This window comes from Pongo pygmaeus, chromosome Y (assembly GCF_028885625.2).
Source record: "Pongo pygmaeus isolate AG05252 chromosome Y, NHGRI_mPonPyg2-v2.0_pri, whole genome shotgun sequence".
Classification (NCBI taxonomy): Eukaryota; Metazoa; Chordata; class Mammalia; order Primates; family Hominidae; genus Pongo; species Pongo pygmaeus.
This window is the reverse complement of record NC_072397.2, coordinates 37,944,099-37,970,482: the sequence shown is the minus strand read 5'-3', so window position 1 is coordinate 37,970,482 and position 26,384 is coordinate 37,944,099. Positions and strand designations below refer to the sequence as shown.

The window sequence follows — 26,384 nt, the reverse complement described above, 5'->3', positions numbered from 1 at the left end:
ATCTTTGCTTTTCTGCATTCTCTGATAGTGACACACAGGCAAAAATGGTTGGAAGTAGACCTCCAGCAAAGTCCAGCACACCTGCAGCAGAAGGGCCTGATTGACAGAAGGAAAACTAACAACAGAAAGGCATAGTGTCAACATCTACTAAAAGGATTTCCTCTCTATATAGGAATATATATATATATATAAAAATATATTCAGGTTTTATTTATATATATATACACACATATATGTGTGTGTATATATATATATATATATTCAAAGGTCACCAACATCAAAGAACAAAGGTACATAAATGAACAAAGATGAAAAAAGAAATCACAAAAAGGCTGAAAATTCCTAAAACAAGAACACCTCTTCTCCTCCAAAGGATCACAACTCCTCGCCAGCAAGAAAACAAAAGTGAGTAGAGAATGAGTTTGAGGAATTGACAGAAGTAGGTTTCAGAAAGTGGGTAATAACAAACTCTTCCGAGCAAGAAAGAATGTTCTAACCCAATGCCAGGAGGCTAAGAACCTCAAAAAAAGGTCAGGGGAACTGCTAACTGTAATAACGAGTTGAAGGAAAAACATAAATAACACAATGGAGCTGAAAAACACAGCACAAAGACTGCATGAAGCATACACAAGTATCAACAGCCAAATCAATGAGGTGGAAGAAAGGATATCAAAGACTGAAGATCAATTTAATGGAATGAAGCATGAAGAAAAGGTTAGAGAAAAAGGAATAAAAAGGAACAAACAACGTCTCCAAGAAATATGAGACTATGTGAAAAGACTAAACCTACTTTGTTCATTTGTTTGTTAGTTTGTTTGAGATGGAGTCTTGCTCTATCGCCCAAGCTGGAGTGCAGGGGTGAGATCTCGGCTCACTGCAACCTGCTCCTTCCAGATTCAAGGGATTCTCCTACTTCAGCCTCCTGAGTAGCTGGGATTAAAGGCATGCATCATCATGCTGGTGTAAGTTTTGTAACTTTAGGAGAGACAGAGTTTCACTATATTGCCACAGCTGGTCTTTAATTCCTGGCCCCAAGTGATCTGCAGACCTCAGCCTCTCAAAGTGCTGAGATTAGAGTCATGAGCTACCATGCTCAGCCCAATTTCAACTTGTTGTATAAAATTTCTGTGACATCATCCACCTTCCCTTCACCCACAAAACGACTATTATTTAGAATTCCAATATATAATGCAAATAAAGCAACTGTCATGACCGACATATCTGCATTGGTATTAGTGTGTATTCATGGTCTGCTCGATTTTTTTATTGCTTTAAATAGGGGCCTTTGAAGAATCTCCAAGGAACATTTGTCCCAGAGACCCTGAGGAGGTGGCTACTCAGAATTAGATGATAGATTACATTGGGAAATTGAGGGCAAAAAGAGAACCTGGGATAGTTTCCAAATGTCTAGCTGAGGGGAACAAACAGTATGTGGCCTCTCTTCTAAGATGCCCTGATCCCAATCTGCAAAACCTGTGAGTACGTTAGGGTTCATGGCAAAGATAAATTAAAGTTGCTCATCAGTTGACCTTCAGATAGGAAGATTGCCCAGGATCATCCAGCTTGATCAATGCCATTAAAATGGCCTTAAATGTAGAAGATGAAAGCAAAAGAGGAAAGTCAGGGGGAAGTCACAGAAGAATGGAAAAACAATGTGATGTTGATGGCTTTGAAAACAGAGGATGGGGATATAGCTAAGGAATACAGGAGGCCCGTAGAAGCTAGAAAGTGCAAGGAAACAAATTCTCCTCTAGAGCATCCAAGAGGAACACAGTCCTGTGCACACTTAGATTGTAGCCCAACAAGTACCTGTGTTGCACTCTTATGATACAGAAGTGTAAGATGATACACTTATCTTCTATTAAATCACTAAATTTTTATTAATTTGTTACAGTGGCAGTAGGAAACTAACATAAGCCAAAGCCAGAAAAACCTGCAGATATGAGAGAAAAGGAAGGAAACTCCAGGAAGTGTCAGCAAATGAGTAGAAGGCACATTCTCTTAAGAGACTGGGGACAAAGGGAGTTCATCTGCCAGGGGCATACATTTCAAAGCACTGTAGATAAGTTGTTGCATAGAGGCAATGAGGCATCAAGGTGAAGATATCTGCAGCAATATGGAAATGAGAGTGTGAGAAAGGGGTGGTTCCTCTCCACTGTGTATCCCCACCACTAATACAGAAATTGGTACTCAGCAAGTGTTCAATGCTTGCAGAATGGTACTGGAGGGTAGTGGCACGGCCTGCAGCATAGACAATATTGAAATGCAAGAATGACAGACATGGCAAGATTTCAGTGCTAAGTAGACTCAACAGTGCAAGGAGCCTTCTGAAACTTCCCATGCCGATGTCTCAGGGGTTTCAGAGGCTCCATGATGAAGTTTATGTTCAGGTCGTCGACAGCAACTTTGTGAGAAGTTACTGGAGTTTTTTAAGTTACCTATGAAGAAATCCTGCATAACAAGAAACTGGGCTTGTTGGCTGAGAGAGAGCCAGGATCCTTATTTGTGATGGAAACAACAGCTGTCTCTGATAGGTAGGGCAACCTGGTCTTTGACAGGGAGAAGTCTAAAGAAATCAACTTGGTGATATGACGAGATCTCTCAATACCTTAAATTTAAGGAGTCTACATACACTAACTACTAATCAACATGAGCATGGGACCAGACGTCAGTGAGTCTAGAATCAAAAGGCTAAAAGGCCTCCAGTGAGTGGAAGTATGACACAAACACACACACACACACACACACACACAAACACACATATATATATAATCAGGCTTTGAGGTTGATCGTAACTTAGTCTACCTCAGCAATTAAATCAATAACTTGAATGAAGACAACTTATCACATTCAAAAATAACACCAAGGGTTTATTATTAGAATTCATTAGAAGGCAGAAGTTAGGATTCAAAATGATCTCTGTGGCTAAGGAAGTTGGGTGAAATTAACAAGATAGAAGTTAAGCGAATAGGAAAGAAAGCCCTGTACTTTGGATTAGAAATCAACTGTACAACCATAGGACAAGGGAAACCTAGATTAAGAAGAATTCACCTACATCAAGTAAAGTGTTAACTTACTGCAAGCTCTGTAAGATGTAAAAGTCTGAGAGTTTGGTCAAAAAGCTAATGCAGTTCTAGCTGGTATTAAGAGCAAGATCGGGGAGAATGTTCATGCCCTCTTAGGGGAAGACAGTGAGTTCTGGGAATCATATCATCTTTGTGGAAGAAACTCATTTCTGGAAATCTATTGTAAATTAATCCATAACTCTGACCTGTGTGAGTTATAGGTGAGGGGAGGGCAAGACTTATGCTAGGGAAAGCTCTGGAAAGAAGACAAAAGCAACTGAAGGAACTGAGGATGTTTAAATGGTGCTGAGATGACCTTTTTGGGGTGGAAGGGGAACAGGGTTTGGCATAGTACTATCTTTAAATACAATAAGCTGTCTAATGGAAAAGGTTGCCAAATGAGTTTCCTCTCATGAGTGAAATCTAATCAACTGGTATTGACTGCCATGAACTGGGGCTGAGAAATTTTCTGAGACTAAGTGTGGAAAGAAAAGGGGAAGAATGCTGTGTAGAAAAGAATGTAGGAAAGAATGCTGTGATCAATTATCCTTGTCTCCTATGGATTTCGGGAAGTGCAGTGCCTACATGAGGCTGAACTCGACAGACTTATTCCAAACCATCACATAGGTCAAGCCCAGGGCTGCTCATTTGAAGTCACTGAAAACTACAATCTAATGGGTGGCTAGAACACCACCAGTGTCAGAGTGAGAGGATGCTTAATGAACTTGGAAGTCCCTGCCCTTAGTTTAATTTGCAGGAAAATGCACAATAAAACTCACGGACTCTCGTTCCAAACACATCCCTTTTTGTAGCTGGCCTCTGTAGAGACTCTATAGAAGAGCTTCTGGAAAAACTGTTCATTCCTGCCAACAGCAGTGTTTTCAGTCATCCCATAGACCTGGGGTCACTGATCTGGCATGGTACATGTCTATTGCAATAAGGAGGGGCAGTTTGAACACTGTTGATAGGTCTCTAATGTGACATTTTTCTATTAATATTATAAGCAATTATCTCACCTTTGGGAGAAGTTATGCTAGTTTTTGAAGAACATTTTATCTAATTGTATTCATATATTCAACCGTGTGATCAAAAGTGGGAGTGGGGTCTTCAGACACAATCTTTTTATTTGCTTGTTTGCTGTTCTTGCCCATGCTAGAGTGCAATGGCACGATCTCACTAACTGCAACCTGCGCTTTCCCAGATCAAGTGATTCTTCAGCTTCAGACTCCCAGAGAGCTTGGATTACAGATGTACGCCACCACACCTCGCTAATTTTTTGTGTTGTTAGTGAAAACCAGGTTTCACCATGTTAGCCAGGCTTGTCTGGAACTCCTGACCTCAGGTGATCCTTGAGCCTCGGCCTCCCAAAGTGCTGGGATTACAGGCATGAGCCACCATGCCTGGCAGATTATTATTACTTTTTATACAGTGGACTGGTGATACTACCTAACAACATTTAAAAGCTATCAACCTATTTTTAGAACACTGCTTTCATCATTTCATTATCCCATTCTAAAGCCTGGATGCGTCTCAACTACAGGAACATGTACTGGTATTCAAAGCAGACTCCCACATTGGGTCATGTCTTTTCTCAGCCCTATTGTTCCACCTCCACTAGAGTTTAGTCGTTTATTTTTTTTTTTCTTCCCGAAATCCACTTTGTCTGTATCCACTTCAGAGCTACTATTATTTCTCTTGTCTTGCCTGGAATGTTCTCCCTGATACTGCCCGCAACCCCTACCTATTTTTTAAAATCCAACTAAGTCTCTCCTCCTCAATTATTTCCACCAAAAACCTACAGGTTCTCCACTTCCTAAGAAGTCCTGTCACTCATACTGCCTCTTAAAGACTTTAAGTTTCTCACAGCCAGTCATGAAAATTCGTTTTACACTTCTTCATTGCTGTGTACAAAGCTGAAACTGATCAAATTTTATCCTCACAGGACTTAGATACCTTTTCAGGCTTATATTCCCAACATACAACTCTGGACTCAGGGTAGATTCCTTACTGACCCCAGAAGGTCCTGGATTTTTGTTTTTTTTTGTTTGTTTGTTTTTTATTACTTTATTTTATTACTTTTATTACTTTATTTATTTATTACTTTATTACTTTTTATTACTTTACTTATTTATATATATACATATATATGAGTATATATATATATATATATCTGAGCTCTTGCTCAATTATCTGGCTGTAACATGTTCATTATTGCTTCTGAGAGGGTTGGCTCCTTTTCTTTTTAATTACATGTAAGCATCATGAGGTCAGGCTCGCCTTTCCTCACAATACACAATGGTGGCTACTGAAAAACATTTAGCTCGTGGGTCTCGACCCTGAGCCATCTTGCTTCCAAGAGGTAATCCGGCAATGTCTGGGGACCCTTTTGGTTGTCTCGCTTGGAAGAGAAGATACTATTGACAAAATAGAGACCAAGGATACAGCTAAATCTACAAAGCACACGACAGCCTCCCAAAACAAAGAATCTGCTGGCTCCAAAAGGCAACAGTGGCTCCATTAAGAAACCCTGGGTCAATTGAATATTTGACTGTTAACCACCAAAGCAAAGACCCCAAGAGGGCAGAAACTTGCAGCTGGAAGTTCTCAGTGAATGGATGAGCCGGTCAGGGCGTGGTAGATCTGATTGGGCTACCCGAGGGAGGAGTGGAGATACAGCACCAACCTGCGCCGTCAGGCAGGGCCAGTGAAGTCCCACAGGGATCCAAAATGCGTGTTTCGACTCACTCCATCCTCTACCTGAAGCGACAGGCCAAGGAGGGAAACGCAATCTCAGTCCCGCTGTGAAGACCGGCACCCCGCTGCTTCAGCCGAGTTCCCCGGGGGCAGATTTTTGGATACCCTGGATGTGCTCCCTCGAGATGTGGGTGGAGATTCTGGCCGGTGCTAGGCAACCAATGCATGTGCCATGTATCTTCAGACCAAGAAGACTGTACTAAGTAGGTCCCCAAGAGGAGCAGGATGCGATGTGACGGCTGTAATCTCACGTTGTTTTTCAGTCGTTCACCTCCCCTCTACCCCCGAAGTAATCTGTAACCATTTTGTCTTCTAATCCAACTTGCTCCCCATGTCTGTTGAGTCAAGATGAGCTGCGCAAAAAGCTACACCAAAAGTTGATGAATGTGGGTGTACTGGGCACACTCAAACTATCGGATTTAGGTTTATCTGTTCCATAAGTTTTAGAAGTCTAACCTGTAATAGGTAGTTCACATTTATATTCATCCAATGTTTGGGTTTCAAAACTCTGCCCTGAAATATTACAATCTCTTTGAAACCATTGAGAAAATGTTGCATTTGAGTCAACTTAAAGGAGAATGTTCAAATAATTAATTGAGCTGCCAATAAGATAGGAGCAGAAAGCATTTATATAATGAACACATTTTAGTAAGAATAGGCCTCTTTTATAAATCTGGCCTACAGTTTCCTAAACTAACAAGTGGGTTTGTAATGCGTTTTGATGTGGGACATTGGTGACATATAGAAAAAACTAGTGTTCTGTTTTAATAGTCTAATCGGGGAATTAACACTTTCATCTTTAAACTATATTGATATGCCTGAATATTTCATTTGAGCAGCAAATATTTGTTAGTATACTTTATATTTGGATTAACAGCTAGGAATAGGATTAGCTCAATGTGTTTTCATTGCAATATGCATTTCATAAGCATATTTTACATCTAAAATATGTAGATATATCCTGTGCATATATCCTTTTTAAATTTAAGTTATATGGTGTGAGCATTTCTCTGTTTCCTTAAAAGTTTCTTGAAATCCTCATTTTTAGTGGGCAACAGTCTTATCTTTGGATATTTTTGTGACATACATAGCAGTCCCTTGTTGTTAAATATTTTGGTTATATTTTGCAACAGTCCACAGAGGTGCGATGAACTGGCAGAATTTTTTCCTATACTTCATATCCCAAACATAAGCTGCTGAAATGGACTTCTAGGGAAGTGAAGTTAAGAGTCTGCAAATGGGTCTGGCTAATCACCAATTTCACTTGGAAGCTGAGGAAAGAAACATTTTTGTAGAACACACTGACCTTCTTGTGTCATGGGGTAAGACTTGTGTAGGGGAAGATTCCTAACTTCTGGCTATGGATCTAGAAACATTATGGAAATAAAAGGAAGTTTTCCAATGAATGTAACACATCTGTGTATATCTCTACTGAGACAATCCTACTGAAATTATTTTACCTTGTTTGACTTCCTTCCTTCCTTCTTTCATTTCTTCCTTCCTTTCTTCCTTTCTCCTTTCCTCCCTTTCTCCCTCCCTCCCTTAATTCCTTCTTCTATCCTTCATTCCTTCCTTCCTTCCTTAATTGTTTTCTTTCTTTCTTTCTTCCTCCCTTGCAAGACACAAATTCAAAACCACCTAATTCATGAGTTGATGCACCCTGTATTGAATGAAGAATTGCACCCTCAGTCCATTTCAGTGCAAGGGAACTCCCTGTTACTAGGAACCCCTAACTCTTTAGTGGCTGAACGCTAACAAAGATATGGCTATGAGTCTTCACTTTCTGTTTTCTTTCCAGAAATTTGTTTAGCAAAAGAAAAGATAATGTATTTCCTTTTCTGTTTTTGAACTTTTTATTAACAGTTTTTTTTTCAGCTGACTGTAACATGCTGCATTATAGACAATTGCTTTTATACTAGGTCCACTTCTCATTTCTCTTTGAATTTCCATTGTATCTGCACACAATACATTTGTTATGTAACAAGTGATTACTAAATTTGAACTTAATTTATTGGTATCACATTTAGTCTTTTGTAAAATTGCGATCTACAATCTCTAAATGTTTAAGAGCTCAAATTGATTTATCTATTTTCCATGTTGTTTGATAAGACTCTGCCAATCTGTTGAATGTCTGCTCTGAATTTGGCACTGTGATAGACACACAACAGATGTTTCGTGTGTTACAGATGAGGAACCAGACTGTGGAGAGTTGAATCAAATAACTTAAGTGATGTAATCCTTAAAAATCTTTAAAGTTTCCAAATAATAAAGTGACTGTCATTTTATTTTTTAGTACATTTCTAATTATTTTAACTATATTTCTTCACCATTATGGTTAAACATTTGTCCCAGTTTATTATTTTAAAGGTAGATGAAGCAAACTTTCCCTGTGAATGTGCGTGTGTGTGTGTGTGTGTGTGTAGACTGTTTTTTAATGCAGGTTTTAGTTCACGGCTAGGTTGATGGAGAAGTACAAAGAATTCCTATACACCCACTGCTCCTACACATGCACCGTCTTTCCCACTGTCAACATCGTTCATCAAAGTGGTACATTTGCTAGAATTGATAAACCTTCCGGGACAAGTCATTATTGCCAAAGTCTATAGTTTACATTAAATTTCACTCTTGGTGGTGTGTATATGCTTTTACTTTCTTTAGGTTGTCTATAGTTATCTAAGAGTTTCATATTCCAAAGTTTTAAGGACACAAGAAGCTTAGTATTATAATTATTTTATTTGATATGGAGTATTACTCTGTTGCTCATCCTGGAGTGCAGTGTCATGATTCCAGGCTGCAAACTTCACCTCCTGAGTTCCAGCGATTCTCCAGCCTCAGCGTCCAAAGTATCTGGGATTACAGGTGCTTGCCCAAGAACCTGGCTAATTTTTGTATTTCTAGTAGAGGCGGGGTTTCACTGTGTTGGCCAGGTTTGTCTCGAACTCCACATCTCAAGTGATCCATTTGCCTCAGCCTCCAAAATGCTGAGATTACATATGTGAGCCACAATGCGTAGCCTTAGTGCAGTATTTGAATTCAAATTTTAAATACGCTGAGTTTCTTCATACACAACCAAATTTTACTTATCGGCCTTATGAATGTATTTATTTACATATTTATTTTTTAGAAGTAGGGTCTCACTCTGTTACCAAGTCTGAAGGGCATTGGCATAATCTCAGCTTACTGAAACATCTGCCCCTCCTGGGTTCAAGCAATTATGCTAACTGCAACCTTTCAAGCAGCTGAGATTACTGGCACACACCACCACATTCTGCTGATTATTTTTTTTTTTTATAGAGTCTGGGTTACTCTTGGTGGGCAGTGTTGTTTTCAATCCTGAGCTCATGTCATCTGCCCTCTTAGTCTGCCCAAGTGCTGTAATTACAACTATGAGACACTGTACCTTGTCTGGAATTCTTTTTTGATGTATCTTTCTCTAACTTTCTAATAATTATATACTCCTACTTATTGTGTACTTAGCAATTGTATAATTCTTACAATAGGAATTAATCCCACTCAAACAACTTAATGGTTTCTACTAACATAAAATACCAATGTAAAATATTTTATTTAAAGGAAATTCAGTTGAAAACATATTCGTGTTCTTAGAGTAGACATAATTATTCATATATACTATAGCAGAAATATATATAAATACTTGCCCAAAATGTCTGTTTAACAGAATTTTAAGTGCACTGTAGTCATGATTGCAAGGACAGTGAAAATTTAGTTTATTTACATTTTTAAACACTACTTTTAAAAAATTGTAATTGAATAACATTTGATGTAAAACACTTAGAGATTAATTACGTGATCAAGAAAGATATTTTATTATTTTAACTCAATGTTTTTGTAATTTATCTAACAGTGTAAGAAAGAGCTTGTATTTTGCTTTGTTAGCATAGTTGTAATCTTATTTTTTCTGAAGGAAGTTTCTTAATCTCTTATTCATAAATATATTATAATGTATCATTTAAACACTGCCATAAAACTATGTCTAATTAGTAACCTTTTATTTTCTTAAGGTATTTACTATGCAGGATTGATTGCACTCAATAAAATTCAGCCTACTTCCAGTTTCTAGAAATCACTGGTATGATTACTTAGTTTATATACTCTGCTTTGGTTTGTTAATTATAACTGAATAGCTTTATAAAGGTAAAATATTTTCTTTTAACAGGTCTCAGGATTTGATAAAGAAAATCAAAAATATAGGAGCCTACATATTTGTAAGCTATAGCAAGATTTTTCTATGTATTTTTCCTTATAAAATAATAAAGCTAATTTTGAGGGAGAAAAGTAAGAAATTTAATTAGATTTAAATTACATGTTTTTCCTTGCTGACCATATCTTACTTTTTTAAACAATAGTTCACCTGTTCTGTAGGTCATTATTCCCATATTTTCATTTTTGTAATAACTTTCAGATAGTCAAATAAGAAAACTTCACACAGTATCAATGGCTCTACAGACACACTGAAAGATACTGTTTGTAAAAATATCCACTGTTGGGAATATTTCTAAAAAAAAAAAATCTTCAAAAAGCTGACTTTTAGGCCAAGTGTCTTTGTATACTAGGTATGCCTCTCAAGTACAATTGATAGAGTATTAAATGTGTTAATATGTCATTAAAGAAGAAAATATGTGTTTAGTAATGTGTAATATAACTTTTGTTATATATAAGCACCATCCACTGTAACTCTTTGTGATGGTGGAAATGTCTTTATCTATACTTTTTAATGTGGTAGCTGCTAGTCTCATGCGGCTATTGAGCAACTGAATGGTAGCTAGTGTAACTGAATAACTCAATTTTTAGTTTACATTTAATTAGCTACATGTGCTTAGTGACTACCAAAATGAACAACATGATTCTAAGGTATATAGGTAGTATCTATTGCTTAATTTTTACTTCAAAAGAAAAGGAGATATTACAGAACAATCTGTGGGCCAGGACAACTGCCTCATGCTTGTAATCTCAGGACTTTGGGAGGCAGAAGCAGGAGGATCACTGAAGGTCTGGAGTTAGAAATCAGCATGGTAAACACAGGGAAACCCTATCTCTACTAAAAATTCAAAAATTTGTGAGGCATGGTGGCAAGTGCCTTTTATCCCAGCTACTCTGGAGGCTGAGGCAAGATAATCACTTCAACCCAGGAGGGGAAGTTTGCAGTGAGCTCAGATCACATGACTGCACTCCAGCCTGGGTAACCTAGCTAGGTGCCATTTTACTCCCCACCAAGGAAAGAAAGAAGAAGAAGAAGAGAGAGAGAGAAAGGAAGGAAGGAAGGAAGGAGGAACTGTGGTAACACTTCTCACGCTATGGCACCAAATTTGGGGGTCTGTCCCTTGCAGACCCCTGAACCCACAACGGATGAATAAAGTACACTGAAACATACATATTCTGCTTTGCCAGTCCAGCTGAAGCTGAGTGTCTGAGCCACTTACAGACTCCAGTAGAGTTTTGTGAACAGTGGCAACTGTGGCCCTGACCAGCAAGTGAAATTCACACTTATCAGTAAAGATTAATTGACAAAGACTTGAGTCAACATCACTGGGGCAAAATTGACATTGCGGACTTCCCTAAGCACTTAAGCACCCATGGTACCTCAAAGGTTAGTCTTCAGACCACATGAGTAAACAAGCTAGCTAGATAACTTCCCCACATTCCTTTGTCAGTACTTTAATTTATTTAACTAAAGGTAAAGAAAGTCACCTTCAACCATATCTATTACTGAGGTTATGCAAACTCTCTGGCCTTCCAAGATGGTTTGTGGCTATTACTCTAACTATGTTTAATATTTTTTCCCACCAGACTGACTGAGCCCCCCAACATGAAAGAATCGATACATTTACTATATTACATTATCTTTAAAAATAGTTTTTCCATCTTTACAGAGTCTCTTTAAATGCATCTCATTCAGAAAGATATCTGGGTGACAACCCTTACCAGCTTTACCTAGCATCCCAGTAAAATTTCTGGGAGTCAGAAAAATGATGAGTAGTGCTAGTCATACTAGTGCCAAAATTTGGATAGAACCTTTAGCTAACAATAAAATAACTTCTGGTAAATTAAAATTATTTTAAAGAGTGATGGCTTCTAATTAAACAACAGAAAACTTATAGGAAGATATATTGTACTTAACGGTTTTCTGCCCCCTGAGTCAGAGACCTGTGATCTTATCCTATTTTAGTATATCTACCCTCAGGGGATGCTAAGCTGTTGAATACTAACAGTACTTTCCTCCTAGATTCTAGTCACCCGTTCTTCCCAATCTTAATATTTTGTTTGGCAGCCAAAGATACGCAGACAATGAAATGCACAAAATTTCGATGAAGAAAGAAAATTTGGACATTGACGCTTTGCTTTCTGAAAGTTAAAATTCTTATCTATAATTGGCAAAAGAATAGACACATACATCAATGGGAACAGACACAGAGAATCCAGAAATAGATTCACACAAATATTGTCAATTAATTTTTTTAACAATGGTGCAAAGGCAATTCAATAGAGGAAAGATAGTCTTTTGGATATGTGGCTCTGAAACAATTGAATATTCATGTGCATGAAAATGAACGATAGATCTAAATGTAAATTGCAAAACTATAAAATTTCCAAATAAAAACAAGAGAAAGTCTATGTGATCCTGAATTTCATGATGTGATATAACACCAAAAGCAAGATATATAAAAGAAAAACATAGATAAGTTAGACTTAATTGAAATTAAAACATCTCTGTGGAAGACACTGTTAAGAGAATGAAAAGACCCAGTGTCAAACCCATAAAGCTTTACATCACCAAGAATAAACATTAATGTTTGCCAGTGTTGGTCTGCTAATCCCTGGATAGAATGCAGACTTTGTCAAAACAATCTAACTGTAATGCCCTCACTGAAGAGGATAGGGATGGGGATAAGGTGCTGAGCTGACTAATGGTTTTAGTTTCAAGAAACCAAAAATTTCAAAAATAATTCATGCTTCTCGTTTAAAACAAAGTTTCAGATTATTTGGAAGGATATAAAGTGAAAGCAAACTAGCAATTTGTGCCCATGTCTAATCTGACTCTCCACTGATAATTAGAATTTTAATAATTTTGTTTCTTGGTTATTTTTGTAGAATTGTCTGAGTTTAAAACTCTATGTATTTCTAATTAAAACACATAATCAAATAAAATTATATTATAGATCCTTTTGGCAATTTGCTTTTTCTATCAACCAATATATCTATCTGTAGCAGTATATTGAGACTAATTATTTTTAAAGTAAATATTTAACCCCCTATTAATGGAGATTTAGTTGTCTTATTGTGTGCTTTTTTCCAATAGAGGCAACCAATATGCAGTGTGCACGCTGTGTGCGCTTATAAAAGTACAGCTGTGTGAATTCATAGAATTGGAATGAGTAGATTAAAAGACACTTGCATTTTGAATATATATAAGCACTGACACATTCCTCTCCCAAGTGAATGAGCACAGCTATACTTCCACTCCATTCCCAACACTAGCATTATCAAAAGTTTAATCTTAATGGTGTTATAGGGAAAATAATGGTTTCTTTGCTTTATTAATTTGCGTTTATGATTCTGTTCATGTTTACTCAACATCTGATAATCTTGCTTATCTTTGTTTGACATGTTATTTTTTCTGCAATCTGTCCATTTTTTTCCACATTTTTCCGTTTTGTTTTCTTTTGTTTTAACTGATTTGTAAGAGCTCTTTAACGATATTACAATTTCATAACTTTAGTTCTGCTTATGCCTCCATATTATTGCAACTATTTTTTGAGTATATTATTTTTCTTTATTTTATGCCATATGTAAATTTTTAAATTTTATGTAGTGAGATTGATGAATATTTCTCCTTATTGCTTCCAGGTTTTGTATCATGCTTGGAAAGGACTTTTCGAAGATTTATTCTTAAAAGCTATTACCAGGCAAAGCTGATCATTCTTGCGATCCCAGCCCAGGCAGGAGGATCACTTGAAGCCATGAGTTTGAGATCAGCCTGGGCAGGCAACACAGGAAGACCCTGTCTCTACAAAATAAATGACTAAATAAATAAATAAATAAATAAATTAGCTGGGTGTGGTGGATGTTGGTAAATGCCTGAGCGTTTTCAATATATAGAAAACTTGAAACAATTCTAGTCAACACTTACATACCTCTCACCTAAATTTCACTATTACATTTGTGTTATATATGCTTCATCATTTTTATCTGTCCATCTATTCATCTATCTTACTTTTTTTTTTTGTATTTCAAAGTAAATTGATGACACATATGCTTTCCCCTAAGTATACTCTTTACTTTTGAACCAGAAATCTGGCCTCTTACATACCTGATCATACTTCTGTGTCCTAATTTTATGTGTTACTTTTTAATAGCTGACAACCTTCAGCTTATTAATGATCAATTGGCAGATGCTTATTCTCAGCATATAAAGTTTGAGTCTTTAGAAACAAAGCTAAATGAATATAAGAGGGAAATAGAAAACCAACTTCTGGCAGAAATGTGTCAAAAGGTAATCTGTATCTTGTTGCAGTTAACAAGAGTCATGTTCTTGTTTGTCACCTAAAGATTTAATCTTAGGTATGTTAAAAAATACTTGGAACTTTTAATAAAAAATGGAGTGCTTCAGTGTTGTGCATATCATTTTTGTCTGATGAGATTTGTTTATGACTTTGGATTGAGTTCTACAAATACAGTAAATGATATAAAACTATAGATTAAATAAATATAATACATTTGGACAGAGCATTAGTGTGGAGCCTAGCTGTAAAGGGAGAATCTGTTACTGTTCTTATAGTATAATGACTGGCGCTTTTATTTTTTGTAATAAATTTGCAGTTGAATTTTTCATGGAAGTGATAAGAGTATGAGAAGGAATTAGCTATGTTCTGAAGTTATTTTGAGAAAGCTTGTCAAGCAGAATCTGAAGCCTTCATTCTTTGAGAAAAGAGTATCCTTGAAAGAAATCAAAAGCACCAAGAGGTGGTATTTAGAAAAATTTTTACTGGGTGGCTATTTTCTACAGCTGTTACTGGATTTACTCAAGATCCAGGAATGAGATGTTTCAATTGATGGAACAAGGCCCCTGAAGAGCAGTAGGGACTTTGGCCAAGAGTGCAAAAAATAAATAAGTAAATAAAAAGAACGATGGACCTTGAGAAGAATACACAAATTTGTGTCCTTTGAGGCTGGTGGAGAGACAAGAATTGAAGAGGTGACCAGTCAAGTTGGAATTATGAGAAACATAGTTCCACTCACTCTAAAATTTTCTATAGCATTTCTGGAAATAGGGCTTGCTTCAGCTATAAAAAGCTTCATCTTCTCGGGCAAATTAAGGAGATAGATTAAGGATTTCAGAAGCAACTTGGAGGTACAGAGTAGCTCATATGGATAAGGTAAGAACAGCTCTTTAAAGGAGAGTGCACTGATTACCTGTACTGATGGCCCAGTTGTAGTTTGGGTAACCTGGAATTGAGAGAGACAAAACCACATGTTTGTAGGTGAGTTTTCTGTTCTACCTCTGGGGAGGAATTTTAAGGGTCTCTTTCTGCTGCCCCTTTCAGTGAGGGTGGAAAGATGGAGATGCACAGGAAGTGGAGCTTTGCAGAGCATAATTCATTTTCCTTGAGAAATGCAGCTTGTTCAGTTGGAGATTCTGTGTAGTAAAAGTAAGCAGAGAAGAGGGCAAGTGGCTGGTAACCTAGCGGGAAAGGGAGGTTTGAGCGGTAGTCTCAGTGATCAAGAACTAGATCTGGAGAGACTGGTAGGTGGAAGAATAAAGATCGTCCAGGAGTGCAGATTTGCAGAGTGAGGTTTCAGGTGGAGAAAGGAAATCAAAGGCAGTATGCTGCCATTGGATGGAGACATGAAAATGTGCAAGGGTAAAGATCCCTGGGGCGAAGGAGTCACCAGGGCCCCAAGGGTCATCCATGTGGCCATTTGATCTCATCACTGGGAAAATAACTGCAAAGGATTTGAAGAGGATGAGGAGTTACAGGGAGTTTATGTTGGCTTCTCCTTTAAGATATCTTATTCCTTTTCTAAGTGTGTGCCTTAGACGTGACAGTATTTACAGCAGTATTTCAAACATACATCTAAAACAGTTGCTGCTAGATGTTAAAAGTAGGAAAGATTCCCCCTAGTGCCCACTCTTCCTTGGAGCTTCTCAGTGAGACATAGCTGTTTAATGCTAAGGGCACCCACTCTAAAATTTTCTATAGCATTTCTGGAAATAGGGCTTTCTTCAGCTATAAAATTGAATGTTGGATGCATAGATCTTTGAGATGATTACATTGTGTTTAGACTAATAACTTCATCTTCAAGATAGATGACTGACTAGAATTCTGTTTATTCAAATGTGAGTATCTGAAGGCTTTGAGGAAGATTGTCATTCTCATAAAACCCAGCTTGACTGTGTTTCCTCACCTGGAATATCAATCTCCTTCTCTCCTTGATAAAACCATAGTGTCATTCAAGGCCCAGCTTGGATGTCACTGTTGTGATGCCTTCTCTGACTCCCACTGAGCAACTCATTTATGTCGCATTCCTACATGCAGTCATAATTTACCTCAGTTATAAAATTATCCTATCTTAGATTGATTGCTTCTCCCTGACTATACTGTGAGGTCTTCAGAGAGGAGGACTGTATCTGTCTACATCTTTATATCCGGTTACCAGTATGCTGCTTGATATATGATATGTATTTAGTAAATTTTTGCTCTGTGAAGACATAAGTGGAAGGTTGGCTCGTTCATTTACAAGTTCATATGAGCTTGCTAACCTGAGTCACAATGACTCATGAACTAAAACACTCAGACAGCACCACCACAAAAAATGATGGAGATTTTATTCTTTTGGAGTTTTATTTCTAAATGTATATTTTATTTATTTTTTTCCCTGAAAAACTTACCAAATTTTAGTTAAGGTGGCCAGGCATGGTGGCTCATGCCTGTAGTTTTAGCACTTTGAGGGGCTGAGATGGTGATCTCCTTTGAGCCCAGCGGTAGAAATGGTACCCAGCGGTACCAGCAGTGATCTCATTTGAACACCAGCCTGGGCAGCATGGCACAACACCATCCCTACAAAAAAATTAGCTGAACTTGGTGGTGCGTGTTTGTAGTCTCAGCTACCTAGAAGGCTGAGATAGGAGGATCCGTGTCTGGGAGGTAGAGGTTGCAGTTATCCGAGATCACAACACTGGACCCAAACCTGGGCAACAGAGCAGAATCCAGTCCCCCCAAAAAATTACACAAGGGATTGCAAGATGTTAATTAAGTAGCATAAATTACACAAGGGGTGTTAAAATATATGGAAATGTAGTTTAACAGAAATTGAGAGAGTAAATATTTATGCAGCTGGAATAGATAGTTGAGGAATACACTGAAGTGGATTTTTGTTTTGTTTTGTTTTGAGAAGTAGTTTTAATCTTTTGCCCAGGCTGGAGTGCAATGGCACTACTGTGGCCACTGCAACCTCTTCCTTCCAGTTTCAAGTGATTCTTCTGTTTCAGCCTCCCAAGTAGCTGGGATTAGAGGTGCCCACCACTGTACCCAGTTAATTTTTGGAATTTCCGTAGAGGTGTGGTTTCACGATATTGGCCAGGCTAGTCTCAAATTTTGACCTCAGGTGATCAGCCTGTTTTGGCCTCGCAAAGGGCTAGGATTACAGGAGTGAATCAGCATGCCCAGCTGAGTTGAAATAATTTGAAGGTAAAATTGTTATTCTCAATTTCTGTACATTGGTTTTTGGAATTTAGGAAGCACTATATTTATTTAAATTTGTTATGTTTTCATTAACTTGCTGCCTAAAACTTAATGCCTTTTGTTTTGAGACAGATCTTGCTCTGTCACCCAGTGGAGTGCGGTGGCATAATCTCGGCTCACTGCAAATTCCGCCTGTCAAGTTGAAGCAATTCCCTTCCTCAACCTCTTGAGTAGCTGGGATTATAGGCACCCACCACCACACCCAGCTAAGTTTTGTATTTTTAGTAGAGATGGGGTTTTACCATCTGGGCCAGGCTGATTTTAAACTCCTGATGTTGTGACCTACCTGCCTCAGCCTCCCAAAATGCTGAGATTACAAGTATGAGCCACCACAGCCGGCCAAAATTAATGCGTTTTACCGACTGAAAGAAGAAAATTCATGCTCAAAGCCTTCTTTTACTAAAAGATATGGATTTGCTAAGAGAAGGAAAAGCAGAGCTGAAACAGAGAGTTGAAGATTTTGGATTGTATGTATGCATGATTATTTTGGACATTCAGAATGAAGAGATTAAAAAGAATTACTAAATATATGTGCAAGTGTTCTAATGTTTATTGCCAGGTGGAATTCTTTTTTATAAAGGTGATATCACACAGCATTAGAAGTTACACATTAAGAGAAACAAACACTACGGCTGTGCTTTTGAAATATTGAACATTAAGATGACAGGCAGAATTAGATGCTATCACCAGGCTGCAGTAACATCAAACAGAAAATTTGGAGAAGCTGTTAATACTTGAACAGGTCATATGTTTTAAAATTAACTTCAGTCCTCGAGGTTTGATAGTTTTGTGTGTTTATGTATTAGAGCTGGATTTCAAATATCTAGGCCTGCGGCTTTTACCAGCTCTGTGTGCAAAAAAAAGGAAGTATAGTGGTTTGACTTGACTTGTATTCGATGAAACTATTTCTCAATGCTATTCACTTTTTCTAAGTGCTCACAAATGTTTCATCCTTCATATATTACCTGGGATTGACAGCAAGCTCACTTGTCTATATTTTGCACAAGAAGCCTTCTTTTCCATTGGGAATGTGCTGTTAATTGACACCCATAGATACTTTAGGAATTTTAGCTCATTAAAGAATTAGTCTCCATTTTATTTAATGTTGTTTTCTCACTTCTATAGGTTTGATTTTTTTATTTCAGCTAGCTGTGTACCTTACTCTCATTTTGGCAATAATGAAAAGGTAAATTAATCAAGAGAGAGAGAAAAAAAAGAGAAACAACATTTGGGCAGAGAGAGCGTGTCACTTTTTTTACCCTCATTTACTCTACTTCTTTTCTATTCTTTCAGCATATGTACTAAATTCAATGTAGTTTACCTCTTCATGGCTTTCCAGATAACCAGCAGAGGGAGCTGATACCTGGAGCCTTCAACTGTTCTTAGACTAGTCAGTGTTTTGCAGTACTTCTGAGGATGGCTGGATCTCATCACTGTGAATCCACCTCCCTGGCTTGGGAATTGGTACAATTGGTGATTTGAAGTCTCACTATGAAGATCATTTTATTCTTAAGCACTTGAAAGCCCTGAATGACCCATCTATCTGTTGCCCTCTCTTTGGGAACTTGATGAGTATTCAATGAATTGTTGTTTGTTTGGTTTTTTTCTGTTTGTTTTCTTTGTAAGTTTTGTTGTTGGTGGTGGTGGTGGTGTTGTTGTTTTGGTTTTAAGAGACAGAGTCTTGCTGTGTTGTCCAGGCTGGTCTGATACTCTTGGGCTCAAGTGATTCTCTTGCCTCAGCATTCTGCAAAGCTAGGATTATAGTTGAAGGCCACCAAACTTAGCTAAAGCTGATAGATGATTAAGCAAGAAAAACAAATATTGTACCTTAAATATCTATGAGATTATTAATTAAATTCCAGAGTTACAAACAGCATTATAAAAGATTCAGATACATAAGTACACTTTTTTTTCGAGATGGAGATTTGGTATTGTTGCTGAGTGCAATGGTGCAATCTCACTTCACTGCGAAATCTGCCTCCCGAGTTCAAGCGATTCTCCTTCCTCAGTCTCTTGAGTAGCTGGGATTATAGGCATGTGACAACGTGCCTGGCTAATTTTGTATTTTTAGTAAAGATGGGGTTTCACCCTGTTGTCCAGGCTGTTCTTGAACTCCTATCATTAGGTGATCCACCTGCCTTGGCCTCCCAAAGTGCTGGGATTACAGGCATGAGCCACACAGCTCCCAGCCCATAAGTGCAGTTTTATTACTTTGTAACTAATAGTATCATTCTTTCATCCCAGCATTGATTTGGACCATTTATCACATTTAACTATTGTTTAAGTGTTAATTATCTTCTATGAGAAACCACTTCTTCCTTGAGACTCTCCCACTCCCCTCAGTAAGAGACCCTCCCACTCTTCTCACTCATATGTCACAGCCCCCTGCTTCTGCTAGTTTCAACACACTGCAACTAGGTCAGTTCATAAAATACACTGAGGACTTCTGGCTGTTTTCTTCTACTTCCCAGTAGTAACTGTCATGTAGCAGTTTTAGTTGGTTGAACTAAAAACATGTCATGTGATGTTTTTCCTAAATTTGTTAACTCAGCTTTTATAGTTTATTTACTTTATGTTTTTTACTGATTTCAGAACCCAGAAACTCCAGGAAGAAAAACATAAAAGCATGACTGAGGATTTAGGAGATGGAAACAGAATACAAAGTGTCTTGAGGGGACCTATGACTGAAAGCTGAAGAACAAACTTCTTAAGTAATTGCTTGGCACATTTGTGGAAGTAATATGTTTAAATTTCTTTGGTAGAAACATAACAAAAGCTACGGAAGTAGTCTCTGATTAACATCTTATGCAAACTTTAGTGTTTGAAAAAATACATATGTTTATCAATAGCCAATACTTTCCTGCATTTGAGTTAGGGTCGTTTTTAAAAGATAAGGTATAGAAAAGCACATCCTCTGTTGTTCTTACTCATGGCTTCTCAAACATGTATCGAGGGTTGTGATTTGCTTTAAATTTCACGCTACGTTGTGACTTGCTCAGGTTGCATAGTTGATAAGCTGTAAAGTTTGAATTATCATTGCTTTTCCTCTGCCCCACTCATACTGCCACAAAGATGGGGATATCTAACAATGTATAAATTAAACTTAGTGGTCTGACTGTTTGTCAGTGAACATGTGCCTTGTATTCCTTGATGATTCTGCAAAGCCAGAATCAAAAGAAAAGAGCTAAAATTAACTATGTAATTGATAGGGAAAGGGAAACATGCACAAGTATGGTTACTTTGGCTTTTCTTTACTTTGACCTTGTGTATCAGTAAGTAATACCCCTGTGCTAAGACACTATGTTCATGTGGTAAATTTTCAGTGCATTCAAAAGCATCTTACACATAAAACATGCTCAGTTAATATTTGCTGTTAATGTGTCAGGAGGAAATGACTCAACTCAAGTGTTCTGGGCAATTTATTGGCCTCTTTTTATTGCCTTCCTTATAATTGATCATTGATACTCCATTACACAGAACTTGCAAAGGTTTCTTGAGGTTATTCTATAAACAAGTTATATTTTTTAAAAATTGAATAGTTTTTTTATAGATTCTGAATTCCCAATATATTCTCAATATATTTTGATAAATCTGTAGTTGTCAAGAAGTTGGCAGCAGCTTATTGCCTCTGGTACATGTTACTACTAACCATGAGAAACTTTATTTTTTACATGTGAAAATGATGTATTTTACCCAATTTTTTTGTCGGTTTCTATGTTAAAATAGCTAACGAAGTTTCTGTAGTTACTGAATTTTTAGGAATACATGTATTAAAGTACGTTTGTTAATTTTATAAAGTTGTGGAGCTAGTGAACTATTTGGTATCATTGTGACAGCTTCCATGGCCTGCGTGGTGTCTTTCTGGCATTGGGAATTCTCGTATGACTTTGGCAAGAGTTGGAGTCTGGGGACTGTTCACAACAGGAGTGTTTCTTCATCCTTTTGGAATCAAAAGACAGCTTATAAAAGCAGGAAAAGAAGAGTAAAACTGTGAAAATGTGCCTTTGGGTATCGCTAATTCAGATATAATGCTCTTAGCACCTGCTTCCTCGGACTGTGCTTGGTCCCTGGGCACAAAATTCCTTACGTTTGTTTGGGCTGGGCAGATAGTACAGGTGGGCAGATAGTACAGGTGGGTTGAAAGTGGCTAATTATCATTTGGGATTGAGTCTGTTGTGTGCTGTGTAACTTTAATTTTCTTCCTCACTTTTCGGGTCAGTTGACACCAACTGGGAAGTGATGCTTTCAGTAACCTGATGACAACACAACCCTCCATTTTGTATGATTATGCTTTACAATATCAAGGCAGGATTTTACTGGACATTTTATGTTTGACATTCATGTCCCTGGCTTTACTACTGAGGGACTTTGATGTTCACACAATGTCGTGTTCAGTGCCCTCAGGTGCACTTGTACCATAGATAAGCTCGTATATTGATATTCATCTTTCTGGAAAGATAACTCAGAAACTTATATTTAATCATTCTGATTCTCAGGTATCAACTTGAACTAACGGATGACCGCATCATTAGAACTAATGGACTGATTGAAGATAAAAGGAAGAATAAAAGTAATGTTTGGATGGGGTAAGAAGCTGTAGTTTTCAGTTGTGATACAGGTTATTAGCTTCCCAGTTTGGGTCTGCTTTATATTCTAAAAAAAAATACACTACACTTCATTGTCTCTTCAATAGTTCATTTTTTTTGTAATTTTAATTATGTAAAAATTAAAAAAAATTGTTTTCACTGACTTTTGAGAAAGAATTATCTTTAATATTTTATATAATCAGAAAGGCCAGTGATTTTTTTCTGTATATTTTATTAAACTTTATTTGAATATATTTTGATAAATCTGTAATTATCAAGAAGTTGGCAGCAACTTATTGCCTCTGATACCTATTACTTTTACCCTTGAGATACATTCTTTTTCACCTAGAAAAATTTTAACTTCTCTGTCTCCTGTGACATAGCTTCTTATTTTGTTGGCTTCTAATGTATTTCTTTATTTATAATATTTTTACTGTATATATAACCTCCTGAAATCTTGTATATATTGCCCTTGAGACTGGAAGGTGAGTGATTTCTCAGTCTTCAGATATTTTATATTTCAATATAATCCTAGGAAATTGCCTGTAATGAGAGGTGACGTTTTGGTGGACTTTTCAATTAGACTGTTGGGAGTATACCAAGGGTGGTTATTTGATGTTGTCCAGACACCCAGTGTGTGGCTTCCCCTTTTATTACTATCTTGTGGAGACTTACACTTCTTTTATACATTAGTACCATCATCTATGTAACAAATTATGCTTTGATAATACATCTACATAGATTCAAGTTAAATACAATGAAAATGACACAATAATACCTACAATACAGTAACTATATTATCTTTTGCAATATAGTAACAAATAGATCTTCAACTTCAAGGAAGTTAAAGTCTCTCTGATTAGCATGTGTAGATGGTGGAATTTCAACACATAGATGACAGTTATAGCTTCACATCACCTGTTAGGTAACAGGGCTTATTTCTTACTTGCCTGTGAAAGTTTTGTCCCCTACACAGGCTATTTCACAATATAAAATAATGGTCATTAGGTCTGACATACTGGCCATAGATATTACATAGCTTTGGTATTCACTAGGAAAACATTATGGTGTTTAAAGGGCTCTTTCTTTCAGGAAAACCTGTTTACTTGCAAGAGGAGAACACAGTTACTAATTCAAAAAGGAGGAACTCAATGAATCTGTAAATTTTATGTAAGAACTTGAGGTCATTGTTCAGCATATTTTTTGAAATAGATTTTAGACAATATATAAAATTCTAGTCATACATAATTTATCCAAAGTCTTCCTCTTGATGTTTAAACTGCCATTTCTATGGCAAAGAAGGGGATGACTAAAGTTAATTCAATAGTTCTTAACTTCAATCAACACCATATAGGAAAGTGTAGATACTGCTTTGATTCTTAGAGTCCTTCTTGCATCCTATTTGTGCATCTAATTTCTTGTGTGCCTTTGGGCAGGTCCTTTGACTGCATATTCCTCAGCTGTAAACTCTAGGATATTTTCAACACTATAGGGTTGTTGAGGGAATTCAGTGAGCCTAGTTCATAGCAGGTGGCCAATATTATTATCGGTCTGTTACTACATCAACCTATTTCTCTCTTTCCATCAGCAGCAGCTAAAAATGTCTGTCGTTACAGTGTTATCTCACAGATTAAAACGAAATGCATTGCATTTATCACACCCCATTGGTTCCTTAGTTTTCTGTTTATTCTTGTGCTTGCTGTCTGAAGAAGAAGCTGGAACTTTAGGCACTTAAAACATTTTAAATATAAAGTTTATTTTGCAAGTTCAACTTACATGAGAACTTTGTAGGCCTTCATATGCAAATATGAGATATAGTATGCTAAGAAAAGAAAAGCACTACGCAAAATGTTATTTTTGTTTGTTCTTTGGTTTTTGAGACTCAGTCTCATTCTGTCATTCAGCCTAGAGTGCACTGGTGTGATCTCAGCTCACTGCAATCATCACCTCCCAGGCATAAGCAATTCTTGTGTCTTCACCTCCCAAAAAGCTGGGATTATAGCCATGCCCCACCACACCAAGCAAATGATGTATTTCTTTTTTTACTTTCTTTCTTTTTTATTTTTTAAGATGGAGTCTCAGTCTGTTACCCAAGCTTGAGTGTAATGATGTGAACTGGGCTCACTGCAACCACTGCCTTGGGGTTCAGATGATTCTCTTGCTTCAGCCTCCTGGGTAGTTGGTATTACAGACACCTGCTGCCATGCCCAACTAATATTTGTTGTTTTAGTAGAGATGGGGTTTCAACATGTTGGCTAGGCGGGTCTCAAATTTTTGACCTCAAGTGATCTACCCATCATGGTCTCACAGTCTGCTGAGATTACATGTCTGAGCCTCAGTAGTGCCCTGCTGTATTTTTAGTAGAGATGGGGTTTTTCCATGTTGTACATGGTGTTCTGTAACTTCTGAGTTCAAGCAATCCTCTCATCTTGGCTTCCCAAAGTGCTGGAGTTACAGGCGGGACCCACCATGCCTGGCCATTTTTACCTTACCTTTTCATATTTAAAACAAAGCTATATTGCTATTATGAGTGATTGTTGTTAGGTTCTTCGCTGCTTCTGAAAAATGGGGTGATAATCTTAGAAGGACCTGCTTCATGCGATGTGGTCCATAAAACTTCCTCTGCCCCAATTTTAGGGCAGAAGACGATTTCTGTTACTGCAGTTTGGCCATTTTTGCAGAGATTCAGGCATCTGTTTAGTGACCTTAGTTAAATTGTGACATTATGCCTAAAGGAGCCTGCAAGCTTTTACTTTTGCAGCACTATGAAGTCATCATTCAATTGTAAAATTTCCTTTTTAAATTTCAGGTTGACTTAATGTCTGTCAAAGCAGTCTTTGGCAATAACAAAACAAATATATGCTGAATGAAAATGTTCAAGAGATGAGTGATTATTTACTACTAAAAGAAGAAAAATTGGAAGAGAATAAAAATGAAAACATACATCTCTTAAACCATATGTCCACCTGCTAGGTTCAAGCAATTCTCCTGCCTTTGCCTCCCAAGTAGCTCAGACTACAGGAATGCACCACCCACACCCAGCAAATTTTTGTGTACTTAATAGAGACAGGGTTTCACCATATTGGCCAAGCTGGTCTCAATCTTTTGGCCAAAATGATCCACTAGCCTCGACCTCACAAATTGCCGGGATTACAAGTGCAATCCACTGTGCATGGCTTGCATGTTTTAGTGATTCATACTGCATCGGTATTATAAAACTATGCTTTGTCCTTGTAAGGGCAGGCTTAGATTGGGAAGATTTATAAAATTACAATTTCTGGATTAAACTCTGCTAACCTACCTCTAGGTGGTATCAAGACATTTTTTGCCCTCTACCTGCTGATTGGGTTTGGCCAGTGGGGACACCAGCCTACACATACAGTAGCGCTGGACTTGCTGCTTTTTCTCAAGGCCAAGTGATGTCATAATTCCTGCAATGACATCTTTCAAGTTCTCTGCACCATCCGCCTCTCTCCATTGCTGATAATTTCTCCCTCCTTTAATTCTCCATTCCCAAGGAGTGCTAAGAGTGCGGTCTTGCTACTATCCATAGGAACTCTGCCATCTTTTGTGACTACACTGAATAAGTCACTCTTTATTAAAAAGTTCTTAGATGACTTTGATTGTGGGGCCCATCAGTTTCTGCCTGGATCCCAACTGCTGCTGACAGATGCACAGATTACATTGAATCTCGAGTCTGTCATCGAAAGGTAGACCAGATAGCTCCTTCTGTGTATGGTAGAGGTGAGAAACAGGCTTTCAGATTAATTTGAGAAAGTGAGTTCTTTTTTTCTCTACCATTGTGCATTCCACAAGCAATGAATGAATTCCTGTTTTCCCTCCAACAAATCACTTGTCATGTTTTAAAAGTGGTTTAGCCATTCCAGCAAATATAGATGGGCCATGCTATCTCACTGTTGTAATTTTCAGTCCCTTAAAGATATATGAGTTTGAGCATCTTTTTGTTTGCTTTCTATCAGTGTATTTTCATTGGTGTGTTCAGCTCTTTACTCATTGTTAATTGGGTAATATATCTTATTTTTCAGTTTCAAGATTTGTGTATTTTCAGTGCAAGTTCTTGATTAGATCTGTATTTTGCAGATATTTCTTTTCAGTCTGTTGCTTATCTTTCTATTTCCTGAACAAGATTTTGCTCAGAGTACAAAGTATTAATATAAGAAAACTAAAATTATTAATTTTTTTTTACCATTACTGAT

General features: G+C 37.3%; 1 pseudogene; it reads left to right on the top strand.

Moving 5' to 3' along the window:
- The first annotated feature begins 1,600 nt into the window (after positions 1 to 1,600).
- LOC129025769 (centriole and centriolar satellite protein OFD1-like) lies at positions 1,601 to 25,089 on the top strand (annotated as a pseudogene).
- The last annotated feature ends 1,295 nt before the right edge of the window (positions 25,090 to 26,384 follow it).